This window comes from Lactuca serriola, chromosome 2, assembly GCF_051521515.1.
Source record: "Lactuca serriola cultivar US96UC23 chromosome 2, Lser_US96UC23_V15, whole genome shotgun sequence".
Lineage (NCBI taxonomy): Eukaryota > Viridiplantae > Streptophyta > Magnoliopsida > Asterales > Asteraceae > Lactuca > Lactuca serriola.
Genome location: NC_136409.1, coordinates 212,798,575 through 212,811,394, shown reverse-complemented (window position 1 = coordinate 212,811,394; position 12,820 = coordinate 212,798,575).

Here is a 12,820-nt window from a genome sequence, read left to right as displayed (position 1 = left end):
GAGAAATGTTTTTATAATTGCGAAAAAATTACTTTGAAAATTCACGGTGTTACAACTACCTTCCACAACACATCAGCATTCACCCCAAGTCCTCCTCCTACGATCCCAGATTACAAGTACTCTATATGTCGCCACGCACAGGCTACCCTCCAGTAGACCACTCATAGGCTCCTCACTGCTACCTATTCACTCACGAAGAACTCATAGTAGCAATAATCTCCTAGGCTAAGGCATCACAAATCAGGCCACTCTAGTCCTAGATATGAGTACCTAGCCTACTCTAGAATGCATAGCATACCACATGATATCACATAACACATAATGTAAGGGTATTTTGGGAAATCACCGTTCAGGCGCTAGCTGATCGTACACACTGCTCCGTTCTGCTATTCTCAAAATCTTTTACTCTCTTAGAAAAATTGTTTCTTTTAAAAAAACATTTCTCAAATCCTCAGTTTGAGTCCAGAAACGCCCGAAGGTGCATCCAAATCCCCAAACCAAGGCTTTGACACCAACTTGTAACGACGTAAATTTTCAAAACAAATTTTCATTTTCAAACATAACAAAGTTCATAAAGTAATCTCAAATCTCAATGTATCAAATATTTGTTCAGAAAACACATCCTAGAATCACGAATTCATAATTCTCTATCATTGTGTACAGATCATGTTGGAGCCTTCCCACGATCCTCGCTGGTACCTAAAACACATATCACATAACACGGTAAGCATAATTTCTTAGTGAGTTCTCTATAATACCACATACAACACATAAGCCACTCGAGGCTATAACTCGGTATGATCCTCCGGTCAATGTGTCTCAGCGGGACCCTCCAGTCCCATAACTTGTTGGACCCTCTGGTCCGGTCTAGCTCGTTGGACCCTCCGGTCCGTTCTGATCGAGGACCCTCTGGCCTCATGAGTCGTTGGACCCTATGGTCCGGTCCACATAGCATACATATAACACAATACACATAAATCTCAGACCTACACTTACACGTAACACATAAGACCCTCCGGTCTGCACAATGATACCACCCTAGGTGAATTATGTGTATTTATGTTCTTATTATTTAATTGTAAATGTATAATTAATAAAGAATAAAAACAAGCGTCAAAATTAGAGTGTGAGATAAGCCCGATATCTTTATATAAAGTTGTAGTGGTCGAAACAAGGATTCCGGGGATATAAAGAACGCCGAAATCCGAGTTATAACGAAGAAGTTATGACCCGTCGAAGTTTCGCGACGGAACCGACACAATACCGGGAAGCATAAATAGTGACTTTACGATAGAGAGAGATTTATCCTTAGCGATCTAAACGAAAGTCGTAGAATACGTTAAACCGAGAGCATCCATAAAAAGAACGCCCAAATCTGACTTCGTATGAGGAAGTTATGATTTTTCGAAGTTTCGGATTAGCAGTGTATAGCCCGAAATTCGAATATTAGATCGAGCGGTTTTTAGCCAACACGACCTGAACGAGAATCGAAGATCTCATTAAGAGTAGCGTAACGAGAAAAAGATGGGTGGAAACGGACGTCGGATGAAGAAGTTATGAGAATTTAACGGACCAATCCTGTCCCGGCCTGTTAATAATATAACATTTAACATAAAGTCAAAATTAGCCAATAGAGTCTAAACGAAAGTTGTAGAGTACGTTCCCACCTTCGCGTGGATATAAAGAACGTCAAAAACGGAGCTTGTACGCGAAAGTTACGAATTTTTAAAGTTGAAGCATGAAATTGCGAAGTCTGTTGCTAAATCGATGATGTGGCAGCACCACAACCGTCCGATGATGGTCTCAGAAGTCGCTTCGGATTGCGACACATCGCCCCTAGCATTACGCCTACCGTCCGAGCTCGGAATGCACCGCGTATGAAGAACCTTCCTCGGTCTACAAGCCTCCACGTCGCTCCACCGAAGTTGCGCCACCTGTAACCTTATCCGAACTACGCCCCGCGTAGTGTTGCTGTACGCCTAGCGTACGACTGAAGGCTCGCACCGATAAATAGGCTGCGAGGGCTGCCGAAGAAAAACACACAAAACTCATTCTTTCTAATTTGTTTCTCTCTCTATCCCCTTTTGAGTCCCCTAAAGTCTAGGTGAACCCCTAACACCCTAAGGAAGCCCCGAGGCTCCCGGAGTCCCGAGAAAAAGAGTCTTTCGGTTTCGAAATGCTGCTCCAAATAAAGCCCGATTTTCTTTAAAACCCGCTGTAAGTGAGCTACGCTTACAGAATTTTTAATATAGCTTTCAAATAATTATAGTAATGTTATTAGGTCCTTAAAATAATTATTTGGGCTATTATTATGAGTTATATTGAGTGTTATTTAACGCTTATATAATAATAATAATAGCTAGACTATTAATTAGTCACAGTTGACGTTAGACTAAACCCTAGTGATATTGATACGAGGTTTTATCGAAGGAAAATTGTTTTGAGAGTATCGAAGCGCTGTCCGAGTGCTGAGTCACCACCTTTCAAGTGAGTGCAAAGTTACTTTCAGCGTACACATAGATATGAAGTATTTTATATAAATTACGTGCTATGTGTGCATATTATCTGAATACTTGCTATCTATGCTGGATGAACGTTTTATACATGTTTTCAAAGATTTAAACTGTATATGTATTTTCTATATACAAAATGTGTTGGGTAAAACATGGGTAGATGTAATAGTTGCTGTGTGACAAAATAAAATAATGAGAGGCCTTGTTATAGATGTTATTGATGATCAAGTCATCTAGCGGAGTATAGATGACAACCACGAACTATTCTAGACAGTCCAGTGGAACACTAGCAGGCTCGCAACCTGTAGGTGTTTATTTGAACTATGTGTTTATTTGAACTGTGTGCTCACCAGGTGTACTCCATCCCCCACATGGTTGCCTTAAGGACATTTATTGCTGAGGAATCCCCTTAGCAGTAGTGTCCATCCCGATGATAGTCCTTTGACTAGGTCCCTTGTGTTAGATGTTTTAGGGACGTAAAGTGAGGATAACGGGAACGGGTAATTAGGTTTGTTTGGTTTGATAAAGTTAATAAACTTATTTATTGTGGGTTGAAAACCCTATGTGCTCACCAGGCTCCCAAGCCTGACCCACTCAGTTTCTTGTATTACAGGTAGTGGCGCATGAGCATAGATGTGATGTCTTGGGATGATAGATTAAGGGGTTTTAGGCCTGTAGATACAGAATAATGTAGTAAGGCCTATGATGTATTTGTTTATGCATATGATTTGTATCGAACATGACATCCCAAGTCTTTTTAATGAAATACATTTCTATGGAAATGCTTTTGATAACTCTTTATCATATTTTGTTTTGGGACAAATTCCGCAACACTTTTATTTAAAATGTTACTCTGATTTTTAAACAAAGCATAAACAAAATCGGTCTTTTCTGGCCGTGAAAATGGGGATGTCACAAAATATCTCAATTTTGATACCTGGAAATCCGGATGTTACAATATCTATGAGGTATAATTGAATACTTACTAGTTAAAGTTGGAAAATTTGTTTTTCCAGTCAACTTTGTGGTTCTCGACATAAAGGAAAATGAAGACCCTCCCATTATTTTGGAAAGACCATTTTTGAATACCATAATAGAATTAGTGGATATCCACGACTCAAAGTTCACACTTCGTGTGGATGATGATGCTACTACGTTTGAGATGAGTCCCAATGAGTCACGGAGAGCTTAAAGATGAAGTGTCAAAGATGGGTGCTACATAATAAGATTGTGATGAGGTAGTTGCAATTGAGAATATGATGGAAGAAGAACTTAAAATTTGGAAGGAGCCCAATTTTGAAAAAGTCAAGCATTTGAAGCCAAGAGCCTCAATTACCATGACATTTGAGGCGATTACATTTACTACACCTAATGTTTAAGTGGAAGAGGAGGTTGATGAAATAGATGATGACTTTTATGAAGAAGTGGAAATAATTAAAGAAGACATGGGTGGGGAATTGAAAAAGCCAAATTTGGTCAAAATGGAGGTAGAAAAGTAAGGTCCTAAGGAAGAACACAAAAAGGTGAATAAGGAAAATAGGAAAGGTAAAGGGGTGAAGCACAAGTATGAGGGAGATGCCAACAGAAAAAAGAAGACGAAGAATTCAAAGAAAACTTACAAAAGAAGAGTTCAAGCTTACAAGCAAAAGTTGAAGGAGTAAAAGGAGCAAATGGAGATCTCACTCCCAATTTCAACAACACAGAGTGGGAAGGAGTCCGGCTCACGACTCTTAAAAAAGAAGCACTTCTTAGGAAGCAACCTGATTTTTAGACTTTGCATTTTATTTTGATTTGTTTTTCGTTTTTTGTATTATTTTGGTTTAGTTTTTATTTTTAGTCTAACCAATTGATCATGTGTTTTCTCTAGTCTTCTAAATTTCATTTGTAGTTTTAGAAAGAAAAGGATGTGAAGCAATTAAGGAGCTAAATGGATGAAGAAGCTCTGCAATTTTGGAGATCAAAATCGAAGACCATGTGCTTAGATAAATGTGGGGTTCCTACATAATGAAGAGAAGTGCACTTTTAAAGATATATAATGAAAAAGAAGATTGAGAATGGTCTTACATGTTACAAATACTCAGAGCATTGCTACTAATCTTAAAAGTAGATCCGAGAAGGAAACACGGTGTGGAAATCATGACCACATCGTGGCAAAAGTTTTAATCGTGATTGTATTCAACAACACCATGTCGCGATGATTTTATTTTGCTCAACTATTTACGACTTCCAACGTTACACCATGTTGTGGCGGTGCTTTCCCACAACATGGAAATGGTTCAACATACATTATTTGAAGACTGTTCTTTGATTTATGACAATCCGACACATTTTCATTTACAAGAAGAAGGTTTCAAAGTACTGTTTCTAGACAATATTAAGAGAAGTCCAAGCTTTCCACATACTTTCAGAATTCGATCTCTCCACTACTACTGATGTGTGTGAAACGAACTAGTTTTAATCCTACTAACTTAGACACAAAATAAACACACGAAAGGCAGTGTACCTATCGATTAGTAATATAGTTCAAGCAAGTAAGGTATCGAACACAGGGAACGGTAAACAATTAAAATAAATGCTAATATTATCTAAATAAAACAAGTAAAAAAAAGGTTTTCTCTAGTTTTGTAAGACTAGAAACTTAAATAATTTACTAACACGCAAACTAAGCCACTAACAGCTAAGAAAACAAAGATCAACTAAATTCAATGATTAAAAAGGCCTTCTGTTTAGGTTCGAATCATTTGTTCCCATGGATGATTTTATGGTAAATATATCAGATTAATTCTTCATTGGTTACCGACTAAAGTGATTAGATTCACATTCGTTATAACTAATCCTTAGAAAACAGATTAATTCAAGCAATGGCCAGTTATCTAAATTAATGAATTTCCTAGCTTGTTGATTCGGGTTTAGAAAGACTTGTAATTAGCTAATCAAATTGGTGCTTCAATTAACCTCTTGTTGATGGTGTATCACACAAGCTCACACATTAACTTACCTATCTTCTAGTTAATTCTAGTTTCACATTCGTTATTCCTAGACATACAACTATGTGGTCACGTTAATCATATGAAATTAGCAACTAAGAGATGTTCATACAACTTAATTACTAATTTATTAACAGAGAATAGTTATTGTTTACACATAAGGTTCTTTAACAAGCTTAATAAAACATAATCACCAATTAAAATTAATCCTAATCAAATAATCAATCCATGTTCACAAATTCATCTACCTAAACAGAAGTTATGAGTTTTTAGCTCATGATTACAGCAGAAACAAGCACAAAAACGAAATCAATTGGTAAAAACATAGTTCAAACAAGAGATTAGGTAAAGAGTAAACTTGATTTTTCCTTGATTCTCCTTAAAATTGAATGTAGGGTTGATTCCCTTGCTTCCCACGCTCCAGCAGCACCTTTAGTCGACAATTGGCCTCCAAGGGTTTCTCTCCATGTCATGGTATCGATCTCAAAGTCCCTTTATATAGATTTTCACAAAACAGATGCTACTCGGCGAGTCCAGTGACCTACTCGCCGAGTACATCACTTAAGACCCGTGTACGGCAAGTCAGCGCGTCCAAAATCGCAAAAGTTCGATACAACTCGCCGAGTAATCAACCCTACTCGCCGAGTACGTTTCGAATCAGCATTTTCTCAAAACACGAAATTCGTCCGAAATTGTGTCTACTTTTCAGAACATTTTGAATCTTGTCAATCGGAGTTACGGTTCATGAGATATGGCCAAAACACTGACAAGGGGTCAAGCTGTCCAGCAACATCCTTCTTTCTTCAAAATCCAAGATCCAAGCCTCCAATCGCTAGTTCCGCTTCATTTTCCTTTCGAGCATGTAATTGTTGCTGAAAATTGAAATTATAAACTAATTAAGCACCTTTTGTTCATTAAATGAGATAAATCAACATAAAGTATTAAGATAATGCATGAATTTTTATAACTAAATATGCTCATATCAACTACCTAAGGGGAGTCTGTTCCAATTCTTCTTATTTAATTTATATGTTCTTTATTGTTTTAGTATGCAATGGGGACATTGCATCATTTAAGTGTGGGGTAGGGGTTTGAATCTAAGAAAGCAAGTATTCTAATAAAACAATTGAAAATGACTAGGATTTTAAAAAAATATTATAAAGATTTGAAATAATAATCTAAAATTGAATCTAACTAAAAGTTGTTGTATTGAGATCTAGGTTTCTAGCGTTGTGTGAGACGATCCGATGAGAGTTTCAATGTTTATTTGAGCCAATTGATGTTATATTGTATTTATAGCTTCCATATCTTACAGAAATCGTGGAACAAAAACATGACATTGCTTAGTTTGAGGACCATGATATGTTTTGCATCGTGTACCAAAAATTTATCCACGGGAGCTTATGTAGTCATTGCACATAAGACTAATACCTCTAACCAATAAGGATTGAAGTTAAGTTATCTTGCTTAAGCATATGTTTTTAGGAATTTTTAGTTTTGAGTGAAAAAAAGTGAGAAAGAAAAAAAAAGAATAAATAAAAAATAAAAGTTGAAAAAGTTGAAGGAAAAGAGTCTACAAAGTGAAAAGCTCCAAATTATGCACACTCAAGAATAAGGCAAAATTTGCCAAGTTATCTATTGTATTTTTTATGTTCTAAGTTATTTTTCCATATGCATGTTTGGTGGTTTAACCAAAAATATGTTGAGGTTAAGATATTTTTTAAGGATGGATTTAGAGGGATGCATAAAATGAGCATTGTTCAAAAGGAGTGGGCAAGTGTTTATGAAGATTATGAGTATTTACGATTGGGAAAGTTATTAGGAAAAATGAGACACAAATACATGCATTGCGGTATTGGAGTAATGGAGAGGCTCAAAATGGTTTGTCTTGTGCGATGTTGGTAGCTAAAGTCTTAATAAGATGATAATAAAATCATTTTTGCTTGGGGGCAAGCAAAGAAAAAGTCTGGGGTATTTTGATGTGTTTATAATTAAATATATATTTAATGCAAAAAATTTATAGGTTTAGCTATAAATATGTTTAATATGGAACAAAAGGTACTTGCTTGGGACAAAAAGGAAGCATACAAGGAGCTGGAAGCAGTAAATGGGAGCTAAACTGAAGAAAAGAAGAAAGAAGACTGAAGACGACGTCATGGTGGGTCAACCATGACATGACATTTGGAAAAATCTTGATCCCGATGTTGACGTGGCAAATACGGGAAAAATTCGAAGACCACGTCATGCTAGTGGTCAACCACGATGTTGTGGCCATATTTTCACAAATATAAAATCCCTAACATTAGGTTGAAATTGGAGAGTTGCATTTGGTTCTCTGAGGTTATTTGCGACTAATAAACCCTTAGAAACCTAGAGGAAGTTGAAAATTCAAGAGAGTTCAAGGATCGAAGAGGATTTAGAAGATAATTAACGTTGATCTAGTTTGTTTGCTATTTGAACTTATGTCTAGCTTATTTTATTTAGATCTAATGTGTTTTTCTGCTACAATAAGAGGCTAATCACCTTTTACTTATGTTTGGTGAAGATTAGATTGATACTTGTGTTTGATATATAGAAACCCTAGCATATTTTAGTTCTAGTCTATAATACTTAGATTTTATGTGTTAATTGACCATATAATTGCATGAATTTATCTCCAAATTGTTTAAGACCATTAAATAGTTAAAGCTAGGACTAATCACATCTTAGTTAAAAGTAATTAAAGCTAGTAAATTTAACTGTGTTAGAGAGCATAATTAATATTAATTTTTGCTTGGTTGCTCAACTTGACCATGGAAGAGTAACTAATATCGTTTAGCTTAATTAGAAGTAGTTAACTTATTAAATTGAATTTTTTTTATTGTGATCGACACCTGACTTACCGGAGCTACGCTATAAACTGACTAGCTACACTGCCTATAGATGCAAAGATAGTAAAAGTTTGTTAGGTTATAAATTTAAAGCTAGATAAGAACTTTTGAATGCATCACTTATATATTTTAATAATTAAAAAAACAAAAAAAGAAAATCCCTACCCCACACCCGCTGACTGTACCTTCCACTCCCCCCCCCCCTCTCTCTCTCTCTCTCTCTCTCTCTCTCTCTTTCTCTCACTCTCTTACATACACACACACTCGACTTCATATTCTTCATCTTCCTTCGTCACCGCAAACTACATTTCCTCCATCCTTTCTCCACCATCTTCACAATTGACTTGCATCATCCTCACTCTCCATCCGTCGCCTGCATCATCTTAATTCCCCATTGTGATCTAATAAGTTTACAGTTAGTATATGTGAATTTGGAGAGATCATCCATGGCCAACCATCAAGATGAAAATCAGATAAGCCATATCTGACCACATAGATCAACATATGTCTTTCCTAATTGCCTCTCACAACTGGTATATTCACCCTTGACATCATCAACGATCTTTTGGTAATCTAAACAAATTGACCTCTCGTTTCTCTCTTACCCCACCATCAAATCTGTCCAGCCTCTTCCCCCTCCATCCACCGCCTATGTCATACAATAACTAGCAAAACCAGAAAAGATATTATAGATTGATAATTATAAGTTTAAAAACCAAACATAAATCACAAAAATTAGAAACAAAAGATGATCACAAATTATAGGTCGATGCAGAGCTTTGTTCATTAAAAATATATGAACGTCTGTCCTTTAGAAAAAAGCAAATGGTTGTGGTCGTTGGAGCAGATTGAACGATAAAGGAGGGAATAAGAGAAATGGCTGTCAAAGGTAATTGGGATACATATGATCGAGATTGTCGCTGGAAAGCAAGCATGGAAAGACATCATCCATGGAGTCAGGTACTTTTAGGAGCTACTGAAGATTACAATTCTCGTTTCTTGTATCCTGCTCTAATCCATCAACACCGCAACTCACAATCACGAGAAAAGGGTGAGCGGTAGGAATCCATGGATAGGAAGATGGAGTATAGAGGGGTTTCTTCAATGGGACGGATGGAGGTGTGAAGTGCCGATGAGGGTGGGGTGAGCTGCCAGAAAAGATTAAGGTGAGGTGGCTGATGTCATTTTAGATGAGAGAGATATAGAGAGTGAGCGAGCGAAATATATATATATATATATATATATATATATATATATATATATATATAGAGAGAGAGAGAGAGAGAGAGAGAGAGAGAGACAAGAGAGTGAAAGTCGGAGGGGGGCCGGTGGGGAGGATAGGTGATTCGATGCTTTTTTTTCTTTTTTATAATTATTAAAGGGGGTGGAATTTTATTATTATTATTTAAATATGTAAACAAATAAAAAAATATAAAAACATAAATGATAATGCTAAAATAATCTTTTTAAATTCAGTAGGGACCAAATTCATGGGAAACTGTTGATTTTGGACATTCCATTCAAGTTTGAAAGTTTTTGAACCCCATCCATAGTTTTTTGAATACCATAGGGATCAATCTTGCAATTTTGTCTAACTTATATAATTGTGAAAAACCTTAACATATTGATTATTTTAAGACAAAACTGCAAATTTGGTCCCTGTAGTTTGCAAAAAAAACTATGGATAAGGTCCAAAAGTTTCTGACTTGCATGGAATGTCCAAAATACAAAGTTTTACATAGTTTTGGTCCTACATGTTGGGATTAAAACCCTAATCGAGATTTGATGAACAAGATGCAGAAAATAAGAACAAAAACAAATATGAAGATTAGGTCGAATGATCACTCGATTTATTGAATTGTGAGGAACAAATTACACTTAAGAAATAAGAATCTAACTCTACAAGAAACCTCACAACGTGGCGGCTACATTTTGCCTCTCTCTTAACCCTAATTGTGAATAATACATGACTATTTATAGGGAAAAGACAAGTCTTGGGCTTTTAACCTAGAATTCATCAAAGGGGCCCATTGCCATCATCCATGGAGTGCTTTGAAACCCTACAATCTCCCCCTCAAAGTATGGAATGGATGACAATGCTTTAACTTCCGAAACAAGCATCTAGCAAATAAAAAGATCTGCAACGAGGAATATATGAAGCAATCCACGAATCTTGGTTCTTCAATAGTCTTCAAACACGGGCTCTAGGATATATAAATCAAGCACTGAAGTAATATCTTTAAACTTCATTTTCGAATGTAATCCCAAAGAATCTTCATGAAAACCAAACCCGCCATAAAAACACATTTTAGAACAAAGAAACCAAATCACTTCTTGTCTTTGAAGAGCTCCCCCTCCAAGTCACAATAATCTTCAAATAAGCTAATGATATAAGCCATCAAAAAATATCATGTAACAACCCAAACTTTAAGATTCGTAACGCCACTTGATCGAGAAAATACTAGAAGTCGGAGATATAACAAGTCCTTAGCCGAGCTCGATGAAGAACTTCTACTGTAAAGGATACTTCTCTATAAAAGCTTTAGCAGAGCTCGATGAAGAACTTCCACTGTAAAAGCTACCTTCATAATTCTACCACAAGCTTTATAAAAAATCTTTCAAATTTGAAAAGTTACAAATCCAATTTCGAATGGCCATATCAAATTCTCCCCCGATTTATAATAAAAAACATGATTATAAAGCCTTCAAATGGTCATGAGAATGATCTTGAATGGATAAAAAATTTACTAAGCTCCCCCGCGACAAAATGATATAAACGATAAAGTATAAAATCTGAAAAAGTCGAGAAAATTTGACGTTATTGCGAAAAATGACTTTCCAAACCGCCAAGACTTGATGGAATCATTATTTTTCTGTTCACAAAAAATTTGTGCGTTAAAAAATTCAAAACTGTTCACCGGCCCTCACATTTGTAAACTTTTCTGAATATTGGGCAGAAACTGTCACTTGCTGAAAAACAGGGGCTGGAATGGTAATTCTGCATCAATATTCCCCTTTATTTGTAACAATTTCTGGGAATGGTCCAAAACTGCCAGGTCATGAAAAGTATAGAGACCAGATCATCAAATTCTTGAAGTTGCAGGGACCAAGTGTGAAACTTTGAGTTATCTTCTTCCCCATTTAGACTTTGACAGACGAATACAGTGACTCAAACGAATGTTCCCAAAAAAACCATAAATCTGATTCCGATTAACCAATAACCCCGATTTTATACTTTCGTTCCAAGCACCAAAATGCGAATCCGAGAATAGTAGTGCGAGTTTGAGACATTTATAGTTCCAATCGGGGGTTCGCAACGATTCAGGAAAATGCGAATCAAATTTACAGGTTCGTTGCGAATCAGCATCAACCACGAATCTTTGACCTCTCGTTATGAATCAAGCGATTATAAACACGATGCGAACACAGGTTCACTACGAATTTAACAATCACAGTTCCGATTCCAAGTCCGTTTGTTTTGAACATCACACATGCGACTGTGAATCCAGATTAAAAGGTAGTGAATCCATTCGTAATTTTGACTTTTCGTTTGATTGTTGTTCTTCCTAATTGAATACCAATTCCGAGACCCATTATACGTGAGCAATAAGAACTGCGAACCATGAAGTTGCGATCGGATGAGAATACCACAATTTCAATTTTGACTTTCCTACTTTGACTACCAAAATCAATTAACGCCAAAGAACAAAATCAATGTTTCTCAACTTAATCTCCGGGCTAAACAGGTTGATTTCCAAATCAAACATGACATTCAATCAGAAAAAAACGACATCTGTTCTTCATCTGTATCTCAGTGGTTCGAAAAAAATTATCAACATTGAAGAACAACTCTAGATCAAAAATCACAGCCGATTATACCAAGAAATGATTTAGAGAAATCATTATCAGTTGTCAACCAGAATCGCTGTGAAGAACAAAACACCAGAACAAGAACAAAAACGACTAGCGATCCAAACATAAATCAATTTTGGAATATGATATAGATTAGATCGAAAATATAATCAAATAAGAGAATCAAAATCGATTTTGAGAACGGTTTTGTTCAGGAATTTCGACTCAAGAACATAAATCTAGCTAGAGCTCCAGCCCAAGCCTCCAAATCGAAGCTTCGGAGAGCCTTCTCATAACAGAGAAATCTCTTCTTTTTAAGACTTTTTCAAGATAATAACAGTGAGGCAAGAACACAATATACGACATCAAAGAACGCTAAATCTGTGAACAGAGATTGATAATAGCGGACTCAAAACCATACGAACAGAAGTCGAATATATTGGGCTTAAGAACATTGTTTCATCGAATGAATAAGAATAGGTCAAAAACAATTAGGCTTAATTAATGGACCTAGATCTGTGAAGCAATAGCCTTGGATTGAACAATCGATCAAATCCAATTAGAAAATACTAACAGAATATGAATGGGAATAAATTAC